Genomic DNA, 18,588 nt, shown 5'->3' on the forward strand with positions numbered 1-18,588 from the left:
CAAAGGACCCAGTTGCAAAACCGGCCTCTGGACACCTCAGAGAAAGGCACTGCCTAGGGAATCATCTCAAATGAGTGCATTCCCTTCTGCCTCAGCTCAAGACTGTGTCACTGATTCTAAGAAGATGAAATTCCTGACCAAAAAGAAGAGCTCCATCCAAAGACATGACTTGAATGCTGTTTTGGTTCTCTTACTTCATTTCATAGGCCATCAGTTGCCAGCTTTCTGCCAAGAGGACTGCTGAGAGGGCTCTGATAAGTCCTTGAAGACCAGTTTGAGTGAGCCCTGAACTGCTCCAAACCCAGACCTCTCCCAGCAGGCAGGCAGCTGTTCAGCTAGGGCATGCTGTCCCCTACTTGGGCAAACACGTTCAGGAGAAGGCCAACCATTTTTCACCAGGAGTATGTGAGCAGCACAGCCATGCAAGCGTCTCCCTCCCATCGCCAGCTGGTGAAAACCCCCCGCTGAAATCCCAAGCCTCTGGAAGCTCCACGTGCTTGACAGACCCACTACAGGCACCAGAGCACGACTGGCGTGAGGGATTAGGTCTTTCCTAGATCTAGGAGGAAAACAAAGACAAGCCAAGACAGAGGCTGAGCTGGCAGCACTTTCTGAGCACATTTGAACAAGAGCAAAACTCCTCTCTGGCTCTGGGAAACCGGCTCCAGAAAAATCAACCTCCTCCCTTTGTATCGCTTCTCTCACACGTTTCCTCTCTTTTTGTACATGAATCAGCATCAACTCCTGTCCCAGCTGATGCTGCATACCATGCAGTTATCGACAGCAGCAACACACCTGCAAAACTGACTGAAATGGGTTGAAACCTCAGCTTGCAGGTGCTCCTGGTTTAAGCAACCACCCCTAGAAACATGGCTTGCAGTGAGTGAGAAGCAATTCCTTCATCTGGCAGCTTTGAACGTAATCACAAATTCCTCGCTCTTCTATAAACTTGCCTGGCATGCTGGCAACTTGCCACCATTTCCCCCAAATGTTTGGATGTAACCACTCAGCCTGCCTCTATCAAACAAAACCCGCATTAACATAATAGTATCTGCTTGTTCGAACGCTTCCAGCAACCCACTCCTCCCTTAAAAAAAAAAAAAAAAAAAAAAAGGGGGGGAACAAAGAAATGGATAACAAGTGCAGTTTGGAAATCTATCCTACTTGCGTCTCCAGTCAGGGCATTATCACAGCAGCCCTGTCCTGGGGAAACTCGTGCTCCTTGGGGAGCTCAGCATTTGCACCCTGGGATGTTTGCACATGCATGCTGACTTTTGCTAACACTGCTCACGTAACACAATGCTTTCACCAGCATGGAAAGACCACTACTGCATGTCGCCCCTTTCAACTTGGTGTCAAAAGCAATGTTCACATACCATACCCATTCTTTTTTTGCACCTTGAAATTACGACAGGGAATTTCTCGTTTGCAAATGACACGAAGGAAAAAAGCACTGGGACTCTTTAAAGCATTTTTGGAGCAACATGAATCAGAGTGGTGTTTTTTGTTAACCACTTAGCACTAGCCAACCAACACCTTTCTTTTCCCACTTATTTCGCTAGCATTTGGGACATGATACACACAAGCTAATTCTACTGAATTGCCTTTACTTATGCTGATTATTGCCTTTAAAAAATAATTAAGGCTTAAGCTAGCGTAGCTATGCTCAATGTAAAGCCCAGGGGGCAGGGAACATAATATGATTCCTTGGCTTTGGCTTCCCACTTCTGGGGCTGGCCATGGGTTTAGTGAATCAAGTAGCCGTGTCAGGAGCTGAGACTACGCAGAGCCCAAAGCTTGGCTCCTTCCCCAGCCGCTCCCCGGTGACAGACAGGCTGCCGAGCAGGTTCCCGCAGGTGGAAAACTCCCAGGCAGCTTTATCCCCCATAACTGGGGCAGTTCAAAGGGGCGGACGGAGGCCTGCTCACTTTCAGCAGCAATTAGCATGTCCCCAGTGAAACCTGGTGACCTGCGAACTGCAGGAGGGGAGCTGCTTTCCAGAGATGCTCGGTGATACCTAGTCACGTAGAATAGATGCAAAACAAGGCCAGTGTGTGCTTCACAGGATCCTCTTCTCCGTGCCCGTGTCACCCATCTGCATCCCCCAGATATATGGCATGAGAAAGAGACGCTGTTTAGGGGCCCCAGAATATGAAGCGTTTGCTGAGATGCTCATCAGTTTACTTTTTTCATTTAAAACCAATCCTTCCCCCTCCTCCCCAGACGAGCTGCACTCCTCCTGCTCCTCCCAATCAATAGGACGATTTGCATTTATCCTCCTGGAGGCATCGCTGCTAGGAGCGGGGGGGCCAGAGCGATTCAATCGATAGGGGGAAGCTGGAGCGAGGCTGGAAAAGAAGCAGCAGAGAGATTCCCCCCAGGGAGAAATGCAAAACACTGGAGAGAGGCAACAATTATTGTAATTGAAGGTAATGAGGCCGAGGCGCCAGCTCCAGCCCTGCTTAGCATCATTCAATACAAACCGAGACACGCAGGGAGGAGACAGCCCGAGCCCAGCTGCCCGGTGCCGACAGCCCGCACGCAGCCCTGCCCTGTGCCGCAGCCCAGCCCCAGCCTGGCTGCTCCTGGGGGGGTCCCTCCCGTGCTGGCAGCTCCCGAGCTTTGGAGAAGATCGGAGCTTGGACCGAGCTGGGGGTCACAGCCTCCTCTTTTCCCTTCCCATTAGAGAAATTTCCATTAGGGGTTTCCTACAGATTGGGGGGGGGGGGGGGGGGGAGAAAGTGCACCTTCCCCCGGAGCGCAGGGATGCTCTCCCAGCTCGGGTGGAAAGGAGGCTCTGCAAGGCTCCGGCACCGGGTTTGTGAACCCTCCTTTGGACTCCTAACGCTGCCGGGGCTCAAACGGTGGCTCCGGGCAGGAGGCAGCGCCCCGGCCCCGTTCCTGGCCCTGAACCCGGCCCCGTCCCCACAGCGGGTGCCTCTTGCCCCCTGCTGGCCGAGCGGGTCCCGGCAGGCACGGAACCGGGCAGGGAGAGGGGAAACGGCGCTGCTGCTGCCGCTGCTGCTGCTGCTGGGATGCTTGGGATGCTTGGGATGCAGGGCCAGCCCCGGCTGGCAGCAGCTCCTGCACCGGCCCGAGAGCTGCAGGCAGGAGTAAACGGGCAGGGTTCAGCCACCACCTTGGGAAACATCCGCGTGAAGGTGTTACCTGTCAGGATCCATAAACTGTACCCCAAAAGCCAGGCACCACCCAGCAGATCTGAGTTATCGGGTGCCTAGTGATAAGGCACGGCAAATATTAGGAATTCTCTTTAGATCTCGAGTGGGAAAAACTATTAGTTATGTCCTGGCACAGGATAGCATGCGCTCAGGAGAGGGGAGTTAGCTCTGGAGTCATGACATGGCCAAAAAAAAAGAAAAAAAAAATGAAAATTGAGCATCATTGTAACTGGACAGAAAGTACGGTGTAAGTAACATAGCTTATAGAAAGGTACAGTTTGGAGACAGGACATCTGGAGAAATAGGCATGGAGGACAGTCAAACAACAGCCTCTCACAAAAAAATAAATAAAAATTGGCAACTGCCTTTTAAAGGAGGCCTCTCAGGCTCGTATTTACACACACGAGAGAGAGCTCACGAAGTCTGAGCGGAGTCAGAGTCAGTCCCTTGGAAGACTTACACCGAGTAGCCAAAACCAGGGATGCTCTGCAGAGTGCAGGGACAAGGGGCTGTGCAAGGGTCTTCTCTGGTCTTGCAAGTAAATATCGTCAGCAGCCCCTCCACAACCGCAGGTCTAAAAGCTTTTGATCCAGATAAAGACTCTCTCTGGTTATACGTTATTCGGTATTAGTCAATATTTATTACTCAACCTCTTATTTTCTGAGCCGCATATTTCAGAGCCAAACGCCAGAGACAAGGCAGTCAATGGCAGTCGGGAAAGCCTCCATACATTATAATAGATCAGAGTCCCAGCTGCTCGAGGAGACAGTGCTTTACCAGCTTACACCAAACTCCAGTTCTGACAGGCATGTGCAATTGCTGTAAAAAAGGCCGAAGGCAGAGCTAGATCTCAGAGCAAGGAACATACTTATACATATCCTGTGAAGGCCTTAATAATTCTGCCTGAGCTGCTTGCAAAAGAAGTCATCTTGTCATCTAAACGCAGACACACAGTAAGAATAAAACCTCAATGCTCACTTTAATAAGACACGCAGAAGGGACGAGCTTTGTGAGCAAGGGGACCCGAGGAGCTGCGTGCTGATGGAGACTGTGGGCCAGCACCAGTGGAGCACCAGTGGAGGTGTGCTCCGTGCGAGCGTGGAGCCTTCCCTGCTCTGACACTGGGGCAGGGGCAGTAGCTACATCAGGGGCAGCGGGTATTTCTGTCAGCTGGGAGTTAGAAAACTGTAAAGAGGGGAATTAATAGGATAAATGGAGCTGCAGTGAGCTCTGGCAGATGCACGGCAGGTTGGTGGCATTGAACGCCCCAGCTGCCAGGTAGGGCAGTGTCTGAAGGCCCAAACTCACCATCTCCGGTGGGCTTAACCAGGGAGGGTGGAGGTGGTCACATCCTTGGCTTTCTGCCAGCCCTGCCGAGGGACACCCACTCTTGTGGCAGGGGCTGCAGGAGGGATCACCCTTCCCTGCCACCCACAGCCTGGCACTGAGCACCCAAGGAGAAGGTTTGGCACAGTCCCCACCACCCTCTGATGGCGAGGATAATCCCAGGTGGACGGGAGGGATGCAGAGCTCTTGCCAGAGACATCTCAAGATGCCTGCAGGAGCAATGTGAGACCAAAGGCAGCCCAGGCAGAGGAAAGGGTCAGCAGAGGGCTGCAGAGCCTTGGCTGAAAGTGACACCAAGTGGAACAGAAACTCAGATTCCTCACAGACCGGGGCTACGAGGCAGCGAGGGGGCAGGAGAGGCGAGTTCAGAGAGCTGGTTGTCCTGCAATGGGAAGAAGCTGGGCCCTGGCATTTTCATAACCACTGAAGAGAAGACTGCAAGCCACACCAGAGTTACACAGGACTAAAAGTGAAGCCAAGAAGCCATGGAGTAGGAGAATGGCCCTGGTCTATAACGCAGAGGAGGACATTAAGCCGAGGGCCTCCCCGTAGGCCTGCTGCCACTCCAGCCTGCCCCCAGCGCTGTGCTGCCGCTCCGTGCCTGCTGCTGCCATGCGTCTGGGAGGGGCCAGTTTGCCTTCACATATTACTTCTCCTTTTTGTTTACACACACAACGAACTTATAAAAGGCAGGTCGTGAGAGCGGCCTGGTCGCAGTCTGGGAGCTCCCATCTCCCACGAGCACTGGTGGGGCTGAAACGTGGCCCTCAGCAGACACACAGCAGGCTGCGTGTAGGCTGGCTCGCCGCCCTGCCGTGCCTTCCTCGCCTCCGGCAGAGAGGAGCAGGCACAGAGGGGCAGAGCTGTGGCTGCCTCCTCTTTCAATCAATCCTGCCGTCACCTGGTTCTCTTGTCTTCACTATCAGAGCCCTAGTGAAACGAAACTAGGCAAGTCTCTGTAAAGTCACTCTGTAAATGTCAGTCCGAGCCTGACATTAAGTTAGGTGTGCAGCATCTTCAGCTCTGCTCAGGGAGCCTGGCAGGAGGACTGATAACATACCAAAGAATGTGTTTTTCCCTCCCAGGCACAGATTTTAAACTCATCCTTTCCTAGCAATGTAAGTAACAGAAGGGCTGGCATTAGAAGCCAAACAAACAAAACTGCTGCCGGACATTTAGCGACCAGCTATTATCGTGACAGAAATCAGACACAACAATCTGCCTTAGTTAGTATTCCCATCGTTAGCCCCAGATACTTGCATTTCTAAACAAACCGTTTACATTCATCTGAACTGCATTCCCATAAACAAAGCCCTCTGCGTGAGGAGGGGAGGAGGTCGGGGCTCTGCTGCTGCCCGAGGCCATGCTTCGAGCTGCTCCTTCCCAGGCGAGGGGAGCACTGGCATCAGCTCTGCCTCCCCTGTCACCGCCAGCCAGGACCGTTTTGTTTGGCTGGATCCCTTTGCCCTTCCTGAAGCCCTCGAATTAAGACATCAGCTCGTTTTTGATGCAAACGACAACTGAAGTGCCTCTATTCCCAGAAGCAGGAGGCATGGCTTGAGCCCGCTGGAGGTGTGGATGTGCACATTCTGCCTGCTGAGCCTGCCTTCTCCTCTTCCCCTTCCTCCTCCTTCTCCTCCTCCTCCTCTCCCTCCCTGGCCCCTCTCCACTCAGCTCCAGGCTCCTGCTCAGGGCCAGGCTTGGCTGTGCTCCCACTCTGGGCATAGGGACCAGGAAAAGGGATGAAAGTATTGCAGCAGTGGCAAACGGTGAGGAGCTGAGAATGAAAGCAGGTATTTGCACCACAAACATCACCCGTGGCAGGAAAGCTTTCCAAGGACGTCACGGAGGAGCATTTCCTATGAACGGTCACACTGATCTCATCGGTGTGCTTTTGTTGCACAGCCAAGATGGCCTTTTCCCTTTCTCATCAGCTCCAGCCTGGAGTTCATGAAGACTTTGTGCCACATGCATGACCAAGCAGCCACCGAGGACAGAGGACAGTTCACAAGCTCACCTGTGCCTCTCCTCTCCCTCACACTATTTCCCCCTGTATTTACACCTGAGGCAAGGAAGGAGCAAAGGGAAGATGTACCAAGCTGCTGACTGAGGCGAAGCAGAGTGAGGACAGCCCAAATGGAGAGGAGCCTGAGAAGGCAGTGGGAGGAAGCCCAAGAAACAGGCCACCGGAGTGGAAAGCAGCAAGTGGATCTGAACGCAAGCCCCGTGGTGAGTGAAGCTGGCCCCAGCACTGTGCTGGTGGACACGGTGTGATGTGCCAGGAAAAAGAGATGCGGTAATGAAGGCCAAGCAGATGCTGGCTGACAGACACTGGCATCGCCAAACATCCACACATGAAAAATTGTCCTCGCGATCCTCTCCTGGCGAGTCCAGCTGGGACTGCAGAGGTTCTGGGAGGAGCTGGGAGTGAGGGGCAGCTGCAGGGAGCACGGAGAGAGAGGCCAAGATGCACCTGAAGTCTGAGGAGCAGGAGGCAGCAGCTCTGTGGGGGCAAGACCCCTGTGCAGGAAGGGGTTGTCAGGACCCCTCTCTGCAGAAAGGGACCCTCCACATCCTTGTACTTTCCTTCCCCAAACCTGGTACCTCACTCCAGAAATGGATCATTGTTTCCACGATGCCAAGGTCAGGAGTTTTCACTCTGCCCCAAAAACAAGTCTCCCCATGGTGTGCTCCATTCCTGACCATCCTGCAGCAACACTTGGACGAGGAGTATCTATCTCACCATGGCTGACCGAGGTTTTTCCTTTCTGATTTCACTGACATAATTAATAAAGCACAAATGACGCGGCTCTCTCAGGAAGAACGTTCCTTCCCCTCTCTGCTGGCACATCTGGAGCAGCCCTCCACACTACATTTGTGTCAGGGATTTACTTCATTTGTGTTGAAAGAAGGGGTTGTCAGAAATCTGGAGATGGATACAGTGCCAGGGTCCTACCTTAATCCTTAAAATTGCACAGCTGCCTCAGACTCCCTCAGCACAGATTCCTTAAAAACGCCATGGTATGCAATGACTTCCCACCAACATCCAAAGGGGACTAGCAAATAATGTGTCAGGAGATACCCTCTGCTTATAAAGCATGTTTCTTCCAGAAGATCCCCCAAAGCGCAGTACAAAAAACAGCCAAAATGATCAATTTGCATGATATTTGTTTAAAAGACCTGCGCCTTCTCAGCTGTGGTGTGGGTGACAATCCTGAATAGAAATATGCCAGCTCTGAAGCAAGTGAAATAAATGGCAATTGATTCTCTATAAATTGCGAAACACGTAGTTCTGTCACCAGTCCTCATGGCTCTTATATTAAACTTCACTGGACCGTTACCAACAACAATCCTACAGCCGATGCAGAAAGCACAAAAACCCCTTCACGAGCTTTCTCATTTCTTCCAACCTTAACAATTAAGACTAGGATTCATCGAGGGAATTTAGTGGTGCTAAGCTCCCGTTGGCCACAGAAGCGGTCCTATGCGTTACCAAAGAGTGGCAGCTCCAAACCAGGTCTGAACATGGCAGACGTGGGAAGCTGAGCGAGTCCCCGGTAGAAGCCGTGCAGCACCTGCAGCCAGAATGGTTCAGTGCATTTCCACGCCCAGCAGTAACACTCATGAAATTATCCCTGCTAGAAAAGTCACACTGAATTCAACAGATTGTTTTCCCCCAGCAGAAAGCAGTATATTGCGAGCAGTGTTGTACTACAGAAACTACAGGAACCCGGCAGAGCTCAATACACAAGACCTTCTCTTCTGACTTTTTCTTGAACAGTGCCCTTACCAGAAAAGTGTTGGGAAATATTAAACATATCCCTGTGGAAGTCATCAAATACCATCTTATTCGACCCCTTAAGCACAAGAGGAAAGGAATGAACTCTATTTCCCAAGCCAACTTCAGAAAGCATTCAATTATACAAAGTGCTGCCCTGCCCCACATTGGATTCCTGCTCCAGTACATAAAATAATGTGTGAGACTTGTTCAGCATCCAAAATTGAAGCTATCAAATTGTACAGATGTTGGAAGTTCATTTATAATCATCTGGAAACGACAAGAAAAGAGCTGCAGGCAGCAATAAAGTATCCTGACATCCATTATCACTTCAGAAACAAGGAAAAATAAAAGTAATGGTTGATACAAAAAAAAAAAAAAACAAACATGGCAAAATAGGGCTAGGGAAGACCTTAGAAGGTCACTATGTCCAACCTCCTTGCCTGATTTTGCGTGTCTTGCAACCCAGAACTTGGTTTATACGCCTGAGCTTGCTGCTGTTCCGCAATACACTGAAATATACCCTGAAAAGCTCTCCCTAATGAAGGAGCTAATCTCCCCGTTGCAAAGACAGAGGCTCCTCTAGAGGACGTTTCAGAGCAGCTGTCTAATTAAGGCAGTCCAAACGTCTTCACAGGAGGAGACTGCTGGCTGGAGAGGCAGTCTGGGAAGAGCAGTGGCACAAGGCATCAGCCGCGTTTGATGGAAACCCCACCGGTGACCGGTGACTACTTTTCACTTCCCCTGCACTCCCACCTTATGAAAGAAGAGATCATGCATTATTCAGTATCCTGCCTTACTGCTTTTTCTGTTCATCCATGCTGAAACCACTTTCATTGGTACTCTTGGCACTTTTTTTTTTTAAAGTAAAGGAATTACTGCTTCTGCTTAACTTTTTTTTTTCCTTTTTGTTTTCCACCCTAAAATTACCTCCTAATTCTGATTTTATACCAGCCTTCTGTCTTTAGTTCGCCCTTCTTTCACTTTTTGTTTCTGAGCAGTGCAAACATTACATTTTATCTTTGCAGTCAACTTGTTTTGCTCTACTGGTTAGACTCAAACCTTTCTTTTTTAATTACTTTATACATACATAAAGAAGGTGAAAAAATAATTTTCCATCTGATTCATACAGTTATAAATATGCAAAGATATGCATGAAACTCATGGCAACAAAAGCTGGAGTTTCTCGCCACTCCGCATCCAGCTCATCCTTTCCCAGCAGACGTGTAGATGATTATAGCCCTCCATGACCATCATGCTCTGTGCTTTGGATGCTGCTGCTGGTTGCTGAAAGGCAATCTGGTCCACCCATTTTCCTGGCTTGGCAGTCTGCAGAAACACATGCAGTCACAGCAGTCCTCCTTCCTCCTTCTCCCTTTTGTCATCATTGGCAGAGCCAGTAATCGCCGTGAAAGCAGCGGTAGGACTCCAAACCCCGTCCTTTGCTTCTTCAGTGTAACAGCCATAAATCACACAGAAGTTAAGGTGCATGGATTTTCCTTCTATATCAACGACGTTTGGTCTTTGCTTTGCATTCATGCAACGATCTGTTTAATCTTCCCTGCTAAGCAACAGGTACTATCACCAAACCAGCAACTGCTCTCCCTTTGCAGTGCAGCCATTTCCTCTCTCATTAGTGATGTTGGTGCAAAACTTCAGTGTCCTGGCTTTTGCTTTTGGAGGCTTTCACATCCACCCCGTCAGGGTCTGTAGAAGATGGACCTGTCTACATCTGACCTTTGCTCACAGCTCTTGCAGGCTGCTTTTAAAGAAATTTGCCCATCACTACTCTTCACGCTGGATGATGATGTTCTCCCTACCCTCAGCAGAATGCGTGTTTGTGGTGACAACGTGGACCTGGCCTCATGGCTGCAGGTCAAGGAAGGTCTCACTTCTTGCAGCATTGTGTTTCACCATTTCTGCCTTGCAGACTGTGATCCAGCCAGCTCCCCAGGCTTTATCCCTGTGAAACTCCCCTTCATTGCCCCCTATTCACTCACAGTTGCTGGTGATGAGGGTTCACACACCCTCCCCCAGCACCCTGCTCTCTTATTAAATTGCAGAAAGAGGGCAGAGATGCTACCTCTAATTAAACTGACATGTTTAGAGAAACAGCAGCAGATGGCTCTGGCTGGAAGGATTATGTGGCTGTGCTAGGATTCCTTAAAAACTCAGGTCAGTCAGACCAGTTTTCTCAGAGTCTGGAAAGACTAAATAAGAAAGTCTCAAAGCAGGTGAAGAGGAGGAGCAACAGAGCTGCAACCCTCCGTCTGTTTCTGAGCAAGTGTATAGTTTCTAGCTGCCAGAGCAGCTTGTCTCACAACAGAAATTGGACTAACTACACCAATTCTATAGATAGATTCTTGGCAAGCATACCATCAGTTTTTTAGTATATATATTAGACAATAAAAACACTAACATTCAAAAAGAAGCTGGTAAAAGGCTTTGTCTGAGTCAACAAGTTACTCTGCTTCAGCTATTCAGTTGAACACATATTGTCTATCTTCAATATCCCTGAAGAGACAATGCGGTTGGTTCTTCCTGGGTCAGACATCACAAAAGAAATAGTAGTTATGCTCCCCTTTTTCTTTTCAGTCAGTTCTTCAGACAGTTCCTGTTTTGCTCTACTTGAGGCCACCAGATTTTTCCAGTTCCAGGAGGACTGGGTTAAGATTAAGGTTATACCTTAAAACCTGTCCAACGGTAGAGAGGTGGCCAAGTGTCAAGCTTACCAAAAAGGGTCATTCCCAATCAGTGTTGGGAATGTAAAGCTGATGCTTTAAAATTATTGAAAAGAAAAAAAAAAAAAAGTCATTTATTCCTTTTTTTTATCTCAATGTCACCTCAACATTGAAATAAATGATTGTACATATTTAAGTAAGGAGGCTCTGTCAAGTCTCCACTTTTTTTTCTACATCACCAGAATCAGTATTATTGTTTTTTTTTGGCTTGAACATACCACTGAAAGTACTTTGTAATCACAGAATCATTTAGGTTGGAAAAGACCTCTAAGATCATCAAGTCTCAAAGTAATGGGCATCTGCACTCCTCCATGGTTCCCAGTGGTGCTGGTCAGTCACCTCTGCTGCAGGACCTGGGACACGTTGAGCTCTGTCTGTGGGTTGAGGCAGACTGCTGGGGGGAAGGGGACAGAAAAGCAAAGGGAGCTTGCAGAGATGTCACCTAGGGGTAACTTAGGTAAAGTCAAATGGGTATGAGGGGTCAGCATGCTTAAATTAGAAAATCTACCCCAAAATTCATGACTCAATGCATGCTTCTGATGTTCCCTTAGAAGAGCAAATGAGAGAGGGAATTTCAGAAAAGTTAATTCATCTCATATGTTATGCTGCTGCAGGGACAGGCTCAAATGGAATAATCAAGCTAAGATACCTACTTACCACAGCAGCTTCTTCCTTCCTTTTGCAGTGCATCTGTTGGTGTGTGTGCGACTTGTTTTATACCATACTGGGCTGTGCAGAGTGAAGGCCATTTCCTACTGTCTGAAACTCCCCAGATCCCAGAAACAACTTTCTCCTATTCTCAGCTAAAATTATGAGATCCATTTCCATGATTCCTCAGAAATTTGGGTGCGGTTTTACTCAACCTGAGCATCGACCAGCTGTTGGCATAGCCCAAAGCCATAGAAGACCCTTGTGCCCTTTCCAACTGCTATAGTATGACTGCATTTGACCCATAAATGAACAGGTAACAGATAGATCCCACTCATGGCTCTCCCACAAAAATGTTTTCTTAATGCTAGGCATGGGCTTGTGGTACAGAGGAAATATTTTGACGGAGACCAGCTTGTGTCCAAGCAGATTTGGGAAGTCAAACATACAGGAGCCAAGTCTTGGTTCTTGTACTGAAATCAATCAATCAAACTTCTTAATCATCTCATTGCAACATTCCGGCTGTGCTGCCAAGCTGGGCTGGTCAATGCATTTTGGTTTTCTTCCAATATACATGGGGACTAGCAAAACAGTCTACAACATCCCGCCTCTTCTGGGAGCTGCCAGGGCCTCTTCCTTTGTGAAGACAGATGGATGCAAAACCAGGCCAGAGAGCAGAGTGAAGGGAACAGGCAGCCTCAGCATTCCCATCCTCTCATCCAAATTTTCTGCCTCCCAAATTGCCAAGGCCTGAAATAAAACGATATTATGACGCGTGATGAGAAGCTAGGGATGTTTAGACAGAAATACGTTGTACAACTGATGCCAGGGAGCAACAAGCAGCACCAAACAAGAAGAAACTCCCAAGAAAACAGAGCTATGTGGCAAGGCCTAAGGGGACGATCCTACATTCTACCCAGTGTGGCTATTAAAGCAAAACAAAACAAACAAACAAACAAAAACCTACAAACTTTCAAAAGCATATATTAGCTTTTCTTCAAAAAATGAGGAATCCTCACTGTATTGCTCTCCTGCTTGAACTGTAGCAACTTGTGAGAACATTTTACTGGAGCCACACAGCCGGCACGTCCCATTTCTCGGTACCTTTGCACTACAGGAGTGCCTCCAGCAGGTGGGAGCAGGACCCAGGGCCTCACCCTGGCAGGAGCTGAGCACCTCCGTGCTCTGCCACCAAGACTTCAGACGCTTACTCCACAGAATGCCTTTGGCAAGGGCGTTCTACTGCTGTTTAAGGTATTATTGTGTGAATTATCACTGCAAGCATCAATTTAAAAAATAATTAAATAAATGAAGGAAAGAAATAGATTGCAAAATGATGCCTGCAGAAGAAAAGTAAAGGAGAAGTTTTCTTTCTACGGCAGTGCTGCTCTGAGTAGAGCTCTTGTTTGGAAAACGTTTGGGAGAAAGCAGCTTTGGAGCTGGACCCCGCAAGGTCCTGAGCAGCAGCGCGTTTCCCAAAGCTGAGCAATGGCATTAGTATATGGTGCTCTGATCCAGAAGGATCGCTCTGTACCCAGATCCCCCCCAGCCCCACAGTGTGCTCTCTCTTAAGAGAAGCTACCATCCTCGCATCACCATCCTCCAGCATGGCACCTCTCTAACGAAACAGGTTGCAGCTGTGCAGAGCATTTGGCTTCGCTTAGCACAGCAGGAAGCCCTGGCACCAGGGGGTTAACGCCTGCAGAGCCGCAGCCTCCAGCTTCACTCACAGCCAGATGCAGAAACTGCCAAGCCCGCGTTCCAATAAAATGCAGCTCACACGATCTGTAAGTGTAATAAAATAGCTGTTAACAATTCTGTAACTCTCTCTCTCTAAGCTTGTAAAAGCCCGAAGGTCAGCTGGAAGGCAAGCTGCATTTCTTCCCGTTGACCGAGTCCCGTCCTTTTACCTCACCCGCTGGGGTTTTGGAAGGGCAAGCACTACACCTTGTGGGGTTTCTCTGCCTTGCTCCCACCACCAGAGTGCAGCCAGACAAAGGAGGGGCTGGGCTTGCTGCTGGAGGCTTTTGACAACCCAGAGGGGAAAGAGCAGTGAGTTCAAACCCTCTCTCCACGTAGATGTCTTAAAAATCTCTCTGTAAACCCACTGGGGTGTGGGGCTGGGTGTGCAAACCCAAGTACTGTGCTTATGCAGCTGCCGGTAAGCTGACACAAAAGGACACAAACCAAGGGAACAAAGCAGCTCTGCCATGGAGCAAAGCAGGGAGCAGGACAAGCATGGGGAGAGAGAGGACAGGAGCAGGGGGAGCTGAAAAAGTTCATCAGCACCCTCTCGTCACAAGACACTCCATTGCTAGTTTGGCAAACCAAGCGAATTTATTTGTCATCTCCAGGGTCAAAACCCTCCTCGTTTAATCACCAAGATTTGGAGAGACAGAATGTGTCAACACTTCGAGCAAAAACAACTGGAATGAAAACAATGCTTTCCCCAGTAATTTCCCTAGTGTGTCCCCAAACACGTCAAATTCTTGAAAGAAAAAGCATCTAGACTGAGGGCCGGGCAACATCACCAGAGCCGCCCGCTGAAGTCGCCGGTCATGGCAAAATGCTGCGATCTGCTCCTGGCCATTAACGGCAGCAAGAACAAAGCCTACGTGGCTGGCTCCTTTAATTGTTTTAGAAAAAGCTGTGTTATTATATTTCTATTATATTTCACATTAAAATTCTGTTCATTTCAACTGAGAAAGGAGGAAATCAAAGGAAAACAGAAGCAGTGCACAAACCTGCAAAACCAGTTCAAGGGCAGGCTTCAAGACTCAGCACCTTTCCCAAGACGATTCAGAAGGATCCAAAGCCCCGTTCCCTCCTGGCAGGCTTTTGCTTGGCGATATTTCACAGCATTGAGGCCAGGGTCTTGAGGGACAGACTGAGATGAGCACCGTGAGGAGGAAACATGAGGCAGCAGCGGCAGGCACCTTCCTGCCAGGTGCTGCGGCCCACACACACGGCACCTAAGGCCTAGACATACCCGCAACACTCACGTGCATGAAGTACTGCTGATTTTTTTATTATTATTATTAATTTTTGAAGAAGCACCCTTTAAAAATCTACATTCCCCAGAAGATCTTTTGCAGAAAGCGTACTGTGGTAGCTCAGATGACAACAGTCAGAAGCATAAGTAGCATTAAAAAAAACAAAACAAAAAACAGAGTGTGTTCAGTCTTTCACCCAGCCTTAACTCTTCACTTGAGCTTTAATCAGGAAAAAGCCTGGACTCCCTTGGGCTTTGGTTATGAGAAACCGGAGGAGTTATGTTCCTGAGTTATGAGCGCTGGAGGAAGATGGCGCTTTGCCAGAGGGAGCTGGTGGGGTTTGCTCCTGGTGAAGAGTTCTAGAAGTTCAGATGGCCTCAGAACGAAGGCACAGGGTGGCACTGTCGGCTCTGTGGCGGAACAAGGCCTTCTGCTGCTGCTTTGGAGGAAAATGCTAGAAGGAAGGAAACTTGGCCCCGACGAGCTCCACCCATGGGTAAGCAGAGCAGCAGGCCCAGGCCCTGACCTCGCACATCCCGATCCTTCCTGCCACGGCCTGTCCTCCAGCAGGGGGTGAAGGGAAAGGGGGGGCTGCAGGCGCAGAGCAGGCTGATGGGGGCCACGAGGACACGAGGGACAGGGCATGGGCCCCCTGCCAGGGCTCGGCTCGGCTGCGGAAGCACCAACAGCTCCCCACAGAGGCCTGACACCCGGCAGCCACCGCCATGGCCGTGCCACATGGTAGGACGGTCGTGCGGTGGTGGTGGTGCCTAATCGATGAGCACATGCAACTCAGGAGGGTTATTCTGTTTTCTTACACACGTGTCCAGTGGCAAAACCAGAATAGATGATGGGTGAGAGTGTTGGTAATAGAAGACGAAATATACAATATTGCTTAGTATGTGTTACATTTGCAATGTACTGTTCCGGGGCTGCGCTTGGAAGATATAAAAGATATGTGCAAGGACAGCATGAGAGAATGCACCGATTCATGATGAGGAGTAAGGAGGACTAAAAGAATGCCAAATTTGCAAGACATCTAGATAACTGGGGCCTCTTGGACCCCGACAACTGGATCAAACCAACCTTGTGGTTTGGACTGAGACCAAGGGCTCAGAGAGCATGCATAAGAAGAAAAGGTTAAAAAGTTCAACTCTGATGAAGACATCTTACTTCATCCCAACGACCACCCAGACGACCACCAGAGAGTGATACGCAAGCGCAGAAGGACTGATAAGATAATTAGCATACGAAGCAGGGCTAGGCAGAGCTAGGAAATGAATATGCATAGATGTGTTGTGAAACCTAATGCATATGTGATATTTTAGGAGATAAAAGAGAACTGAGTGAACAAATCGGACGAAGTTAGATTTGGGCAGGCATGCCCCTAACGTCCGGCGCCTAATAAAAGCACCTTCATATAATCACTTTGTGGATTATGTGTCTTTATGAACGCTAACAAGAGAACTTAGATGGTGGTTTCTAGCACATGCAAGCCCAGAGATCAAGGCTGGTTTTTACCTAAGGAGTATTTCTAGGGCTGCTCAAAATGTTTCAGATGCAGAGCACTGAGAACTGCTTTCTTCCCATGTGAGGTCATGGTTTAAGGGCTGTCAGTCATTAACGAGAGAAGTTTTTCCTAAAGACGAACATATATGCTGTCCACTGAGCATTCAACAGGAGACTTCACCATAGAGTAGAATAATGGAATTGCATCAAAAACAGCAGGAGGAGCTTGTTTTTTACCAAGCTCCTGATCAAAGCAGGTAAATGGCAGTAGGCAGAGAAGCAAAATTAGTCGTGAGACCACAAGAGCCAACAACTTATACACGAAGATAGATATCACCCACTCCAATGGGTGATAAAAGCCTATCTGGAAAAAGAGAAATTGCACGTCTGAAATATCACTGAGACACTGCTGGTGCTGACTACTACCCATCTGAAAAGGCACACAGTTCCTAACCAGAGATGGAGATGTTTTCTCAGTTCAGGGAAGACTCTGTGAAGCCACTGCAGACTTCTGCACTGATTCAAATGCACTCATAATCTGAGTTTTAGATTAATACTGCAAGGTGGATTCAGTTTTTTTTTTTTCCCCATTATTCAGAAGTGTCCTGTCACTCATTCCAGGAAATTCCACAAAATGGAAAAGCACACAGAAAATATGGTGTTGTCTTGAAATTTAATCCACCTTCACTGAAAATGTCAAGCCTGTGCACAATTTGAGCGTGCAACAAAACAAACAAGCAACTCTGATTTCATTTTTAGACTTTTTCCTCCCCTCAGGAAAGTTATAGATTCTCATGGCTTTTTCTGAATTTAAGGTTTTTAGGATCACAGTATTAAGACTTTTCTCGTGTATGTATGCTTTGCTTACTGCATACAAACGATTGAGGCATAACAAAAATAATTTACAACTACATTAGATTCACTGATAGAAACTCTCTCTTGAATAAATCTGTGTTAGTGAGTGAATCCCTCCTGCTCCAAAGAGAAAATCCCATAACCCTTATTATGAAGAGGCTGAAGATATGATATTATATTAACATTTCTACTTGTCAACTAGGGAAGCCATCGATGAAAAATGCATATAATTACATTTCCCTCATGAGAACTCCTCTAATAATCAAAATCTCACCCAAGTTCAACAACATGAAAGAGTAAAGTGCCATTAAAAATACAGAATACCGTAAATGCCTCTTTGATAAAACGTTCATGGCAGGTTTCTTTTAGGTGGTCCCCATCTAGATTTAACTGTGCAGTCTTGAAGTTTTAAGGTTTAAGTCTCTCTACATCTTGATGCTTTCACACCAGATCATCCAAAATCTAGCGCCCATGGCTGAGAGTATTGAATGTAAGCCCGCGCTATTCTTGTGAGTAGCTTACCTAAAAATAGTGACAGATATTTGCATCAGTGCTCGATAATGGAAAACTCTTTTCAGACTACAAAATAGCGAGTAATTTATATATAGCATGCACAAAGTGAAGTCCTTTATTAACTACTACCCAGGGATGATGTTCATCATCCTATTATCCACTTGTTTTGTCAGATCACAGCTATGCTTTACCAGCGCCATGAAGATCAGCCATGTGCATCTGCAAAAGCACATCATAGCAAGCCCTGTGAACCAGCTACCAGTTGTCTCCTGTTCTCCGAATTATACTTGTAAGCCTAAGTGTCTTGGAAAAATTGCTGCCATTTCAGATAAAAAAACAGAAAGGCGTAGTCAGAAATCTACACCTAACACATTAACTCTACTTAATTTTATATTGGTCATGGATCCTGTAACTGAGCAGTAGAGGATGAAACAGCCTGAGCTGGCGTGGGAGCTGTGGGAGCCCCCCGGCCTGGCAGCCCACCCCTGGACCAGCAGTGGGACATGTGCGTGCTCACGGGGCTTGCAAACACCTTCCCAGAGCAGCTCAGGTGTTCGGGAAATGCTCCAGACTCCTCAGGTGGCAGACATGGATAGTGGAGATGATTTTTCTTGTTGTTGAGAGACGGTATCTAAAGAAACCATCAAGGCATGATCAGCAGCTCTGTGTCAGTCTAACAGGGAGCAACAATTTCATATCTTATAGACACTCTTCCATTCACATTCCAAACCTGCCAAGATGCACTGTTTGCCCTGGGATGGGTGCTTTGTTTTAAACATGTTATTGAGAGCACGGTTGATAATTCCGCCTTTACTTGTGCTTACTTGAAAATTCATTGTACAGTTAATGCAGCAGTTTGGCTGCTGGGTCAGGACTTTTTTCTGCTTGCACACACGGATGTGATATTTTCAGTGACGTTTTCAGGTGAATGCATACCTGCATTCAAACCTCAGAAAACTATATAGCCATCTTCATGCCTCAAGCTCCCCTCTTTCCACACATACCTCCGAGTTTTAAGAGATGCT

At 48.1% G+C, this 18,588-nt stretch overlaps 1 long non-coding RNA gene across 1 annotated transcript; it reads right to left on the reverse strand.

Annotated features, from left to right (window-relative positions):
- Positions 1-10,701: 10,701 nt before the first annotated feature.
- On the reverse strand, positions 10,702-14,705 carry LOC125184393 (uncharacterized). Its single transcript, XR_007168334.2, has 3 exons — positions 14,438-14,705; positions 13,424-13,478; positions 10,702-12,443 (listed from the first exon to the last, which is right to left on the reverse strand). It is a non-coding gene; the product is annotated as an uncharacterized lncRNA (long non-coding RNA).
- Between the last annotated feature and the right edge of the window lie 3,883 nt (positions 14,706-18,588).

Source organism: Anser cygnoides, chromosome 2, assembly GCF_040182565.1.
Source record: "Anser cygnoides isolate HZ-2024a breed goose chromosome 2, Taihu_goose_T2T_genome, whole genome shotgun sequence".
NCBI lineage: Eukaryota > Metazoa > Chordata > Aves > Anseriformes > Anatidae > Anser > Anser cygnoides.